At 42.3% G+C, this 5,415-nt stretch overlaps 1 long non-coding RNA gene across 1 annotated transcript; it reads right to left on the bottom strand.

The window, feature by feature from the left end:
* Positions 1-828: 828 nt before the first annotated feature.
* Positions 829-2,217, bottom strand: LOC149090680 (uncharacterized). Its single transcript, XR_016197413.1, has 3 exons — positions 2,115-2,217; positions 1,576-1,765; positions 829-1,501 (listed from the first exon to the last, which is right to left on the bottom strand). It is a non-coding gene; the product is annotated as an uncharacterized LOC149090680 (long non-coding RNA).
* Positions 2,218-5,415: the final 3,198 nt, after the last annotated feature.

The raw sequence follows: 5,415 nt of genomic DNA, 5'->3' as shown, positions 1-5,415 counted from the left end.
TATAAGTATAGTATAGTATATAGATACTATAGAACTAGTTAACAAACAAGTGATAGAAGTAAATAAGATAAAGAAGTGAGAAATCCTTCAAAATTTATCAACAGGAAATCCAATAACTGAGATTGATTAATATTTATGTAGAAACATTTAAATAGTTTTAACTAACAATAACGACAGAAGTATATAGAAGTTTTTAAGTTTATATAACATCATTCTACATCCTATATATGTATATACCTGTCCCTTATCAATAGCTATTACAACTGGCTCTGCTTAATATAGCATTGAAACTTGATAAACATTGATTTATGCCTTATGCAGAGAGCTCTACATTTCTACTCTATTAATTTATTCCGTTGCCATGTCTGTTTGCATTTAGGTATGGACACTTTTAATATCCGATGTAATTTTGATATTAAAATGGATTTGCGCAAAAGCTCTTTAAAAGCGCAATATTTCTAATTGGTTTTGGTGCCGTTGAATGCGATTGAAGCGTGGGCGGGTTGTGTAAGGAAATGCTGTTTTGATAGGCAGGTGATGGATGAGTTGTGATTAGCAGGATGTTCGGACAAACGAGTCAGCGGGTGGGCGGGGAGCGGGTGAGCGGGAGAGCGGATAATGGCTAACCGGGCTGGAATTGTGAGATGGAATGGGAATTAAAATAAAAGCAAGGCTCGCATTTTGGCATGCAAATCGAAATGAAATTGAAGCGACGCGTCGACAGGCTACGGCGGATGCAGCAAACCAGCAAACAATATGCAGCGAATAAAAATAAAGCACAAAAACAGCAATAACAACAACAACAATTGCCGAAGAAACAACAATAATAACAACAACAACAACAGCTAAACAAGAGCAACTCAAATTGCTGCAATGCTGGCAACGGATTTGAATGTTACGGGCGTAAATTCTGGCAAATCAGGCACATTAATTATGACGAATTTCGCGAGCGGTTGGGCAGCCATTGGTGCATTGGCGGCCAGTGGCCGGTGGCCATGTTGCGTGTTGTAAAATTGAAATTGGATTGGAAATATTTGCACGAAATTCCAATTTCAATTTTCAATTGACGCGGCGCACGATGGAGGTTAGGGTTCGCCAAAATGGAAGATTGCTTCGCTGGGGGCGGAGCTGGGGCCGGTCGGCGATGATGTGCATGGGGCTCGTCCGATGGTGCTGCGCTGGCGGCTCAAATAATACATGGCAGTCCACTGGCCAGACCTCGGCCAGCTCTGATGCGTTCGCAGCACCTTTGCCAGCTGCACGGGGCAGTCGCTGCGAATTTCAGCTGCCATTTTCCTGCTTCACTCAATTACAGGCCTTTTGTGTCCATTCGATTGTCCGGCCGAAAGTGCAGGCCGTAACTGAAACCAAGTCCGTAACCGAATCATTCTCCAAATTGTCCGGCGTATGTGTGTGTGTGTGTGTGAGCGCGTGTTTGGCTGCTGGTCGTTGGCCGTTTGTTTGCGGCCAGGTGGCCGCACCTGAAGTGATGTGAAAAGAACTGAAAACAATAACAGTGATCATGAAATGCGCATTGCGCGCCTGATGGACACAAGGATGCGTTTACGCGTTTACCTGCTCCCATTTCAATTGCTTCAGCCACGTCGTCTCCGTAGATTTATGGCTGGCAAGATGGGCGTGGCCGCATCGGAGAGCAAGCGAACTGCTTTATTTGCATCCATTCCAAATTTGCATAAGTACACGCACACGCACACACACACGCATACACACTGCGAATAGCCAGGTAGAATTTCACCTGTAAATGCTAGGCAAAGTGGAGCATATTAATCAGCTAGCTGCATATCCATTTAAGGTGGTTAATTAATTCAAGGCAATTCGCTCTATATACATGTGGATGTAGGTATGTATGTGCATACAGCAGACATACATATATGTATGTATGTGTAAATATAAACAGCATTGCAATTATAAAAGATTAAGTTATATTTATACATACATACATACATACATATGCATATACATACATACATATACATATACATACATACATATACATATACATACATACATATACATATACATACATACATATACATATACATACATACATATGTATTATACATATATATAATATTTTATCTTGATTTGCTCACCTTATATTTGTATTTAATTTAATTTAATTAAATTTAATTTAACACCTGCGTCGTCTTTCTTCACAATGTTTATATATTTGCAGAATGGCAATTTCTAGTCGCTTCTCTTCGCTCACTGAAATTCATCTTAGCCTGCACAGGTATAGCCATCTCGCTCCCACTTAGCAATAACCGAAGCTACGCTCAGCAACAGCTATCTACATACATATGCATGTGTCTTTGTCTCTCTCTCTCTCTCTAGCTTACACAGATCCAAGCTGCAGCTAAGGCGCTCACTCTCGCTCGAATAACATTTTTACAAGAGCTCAACACATGCTCTCAACTTCTCACACCAATACAACTGCAGTAGTCGACAGCAATCACAACAGAATTGAATAGAATTAGGAAACTTGGAGAACTGACTTGTCTACTGCGAGACGACTTACAGTGGTTCACGGCTGATTTAAACTAACATAAAAAGAGACTTGGACATATACAAAATGTAAGCTTAAATAGTTGACACAAAAAAAAGTAAATTTTAACTTTATAAAGTTATAGACATACATAAATACATATGTATTTTTGAATATAAACTGTGAACCACTGTTTGAATATTTTGTCTTTTTTCCTCACATCACTTCATAATCCATTCTGACTACATTGAAATGCGGCAATGGACTTCACATCTTCAGTGTGCTGCGCACTTTTCGCTGGCCACTTATAATTAAATTCGACGAAAAATGCAAAAAAAAAAAAAAAAACAACAACATTTTCGTATTCAAAATAAATTATTTAATACAAATAAAAAGTTTTTCGATTTATTTTGGTGTTTTGTTCGGCCATATAATTCACTTTAGCTTTCCGAGCGTTGCTCGCTTTTGGGGGGCAGGCAGCAGGTGCATGGATATGATTCGGTTTGGGGAGCATAAATTTATCGTTGCGCGCGTAAATTTAACAGCATTCGACGGAGCCTAAGCTGAGCCGTTCCACGTGGCGGGGAGGCAGTGGGAGCAGGGGGGCAGTGAGGGCGGTAGGCCCGTCTAGCAGCCGGACTTTTTCGGACAATGCCAATCATTGGCCCAGCGAGACTTTCGCGGCTGGAGTTGCAGCCATCGCTGACGTTGGGGAGTGGACTGGCTCCGTTGATGGCCTTTCGCATCTATTTATCGAATGCCCCAGCTGAACGCAGCTCGCGAGGCGGGAGCAGGCAGCGGAAGCAAATGACTTGAAGCGTTTTACACCTGAAATGATTTCATTTTTGAGGGCAGGCTTTGGTCTCTTTAAAGCGACCCTCTTGTTTGCTCAATTTTCGCTGGGAGAGGGGGCGACGGCAAGTGTATTAAATAAAAAGTGACAACAAATATTGTTACGCTTGACGCTTCGAGCGCTTTGGCCACGGCCACCCACGCGGTGTCAGTGTCTGGCCAACGACGACGGCGACGGCGACGGCGACGGCGACGGCGACATTGTTTCTCAGCCTGGGACAGTCCGCTTCGCTTCGCTCTGCTCCGTTCAGCTCCGTTCTGCTCTGCTCCATTCTGTTTTGACTAATGCTCTGAAAATTGGCCAAAATTTCATTTTGCCACCAAACGCGTCTGCACGTCAAATTCAGGCAGCGCCACGCCCTGCAACTAATGGAACCGAAGCTTACCTTGCTTGTAAGCAAATATTTACCTCTGAAACAAAGTAAGTAAGTTGCCAGCCTTTATGCCATCACAGCCACCAACGCCCTAGCCCTTGTCCATGCCCTCGTCCTCGTCATCGTCCTTGTCCATGCCACCGTCCTCGTCGTCGCCCTCGCCCTCGATGTGGCCCTTGCCAGCCCATGTTAAGCTGTATGCGGATTATCAAAGCAAACAACTGACTTACCTTCAACTGCTCGGATCCTCGACAGCTTCGTCCTTCCCGGCTCATCCGGCTGACTGCTTAAACCCTTTTTGAACGGCAAGCAGATGTGCAAACTATGACGTCACACTTGCCACCGCAACCTCTTTAGTTGAGTGTCTATCGAAGCATAATATTATTGAGAGATTACCAAAGGTGTGATAATGAGAGTGAGGGGGTGAGAGAGAGAGAGAGAGAGAGAGAGAGAGAGAGAGAGAGAGAGAGAGAGGAGAGAGAGAGAGAGAGAGAGAGAACGAGTAAAATTGTTAATGACGAAGAGACAGAGAGAGTGCGATAAGAGACATCAACTCTTAGAGCAAACGGGAGAGAGAGAGAGAGAAAGAGCATACTTAAGAAAGTATAAAAAGAAGAGTGTGAAAGATAAAATTAGAAAGAGAGAGAGAGAGAGATATGAATAGATATTACGAGAGATAGTGAGATAAATAAAAAGAGTTAGGCCGAATATATCAGCGAATGAGAAAGGAAACAAGAAAGAGACAGTGAGAGGAAGAGGTGGGGTAAATAACAGAGATAGAGTGAGACTAAAATTAGGAGATGGAATATTAGAGAGTAAATAAAACATACTGCAGAGTGAGAGTGTGATAGACGTATGTATGTAGAGTCAAATATGTATATATATACACAAAGAGAGAGAAAGAGATGAAAAACAGAGCAGCTTAAGCTATAAAGCCAGAGACAAATATGTTTTTGCACCTCAATCTCGTTGCTTTAATGCTCTCTAAGAGATGTAAAGCAAGACCAGATAGGATTAAGTGGAGAAGACAGAGAAGTCTGCTCACAGTTTAAGCCATTCATATTTTGCATAACTGAACGCCCCTTCACATCTCCCTCTCTCCCTCCCTCTCTGACAAGCGCTGGCAAATATTGAGCCTAGTTGAAGGAGCCAAGTTAATGTTATCATTTAATTAAGAAATGATGTTTGCATTCGTTTTGGCCGGTGTCGAATTCAATTATAAATCGATTGCAGCTGGCCGAAAGTCTGTGTGTGAATGTATTCATACTAGAGGAATGCGGGAGCTAAGCTAACCGCTAATTGGCCAACAATGGAATGCGGCTAAGCAAAGGACTTCTTAATGGCTCCACTTGCGGCACACTAATCCATTCTGAAGGCGACATCAATCAAATCGAATCGAATCGACATCGACATCGGCCACAGCCACAGCCACAGCAATTGCAATAAATATTAATTTTGATTTTGTTATTATTGTTGCTGGCCGCAAGAGCAACATGTTGCTGCGACACTGGGCAATACGCTCATTTCGCATGTGCTATGAAAGTGAATGCCATAAAAGTTATACATACATACATACATACATACATGCATACATATGTATATCTAAATGAATGAAGTAATAAAACTAAATAGCATCAGACGCAATTTTTTTGTGCCACTACCCCCCCCTCTCTCTCTCTCTCT

This window comes from Drosophila navojoa, chromosome X (assembly GCF_054131105.1).
Source record: "Drosophila navojoa isolate 15081-1374.11 chromosome X, UAZ_NAV_1.0, whole genome shotgun sequence".
NCBI classification, from domain to species: Eukaryota; Metazoa; Arthropoda; class Insecta; order Diptera; family Drosophilidae; genus Drosophila; species Drosophila navojoa.
The sequence above is the reverse complement of the archived record's forward strand: the minus strand, read 5'-3'. Positions and strand labels throughout refer to the sequence as shown.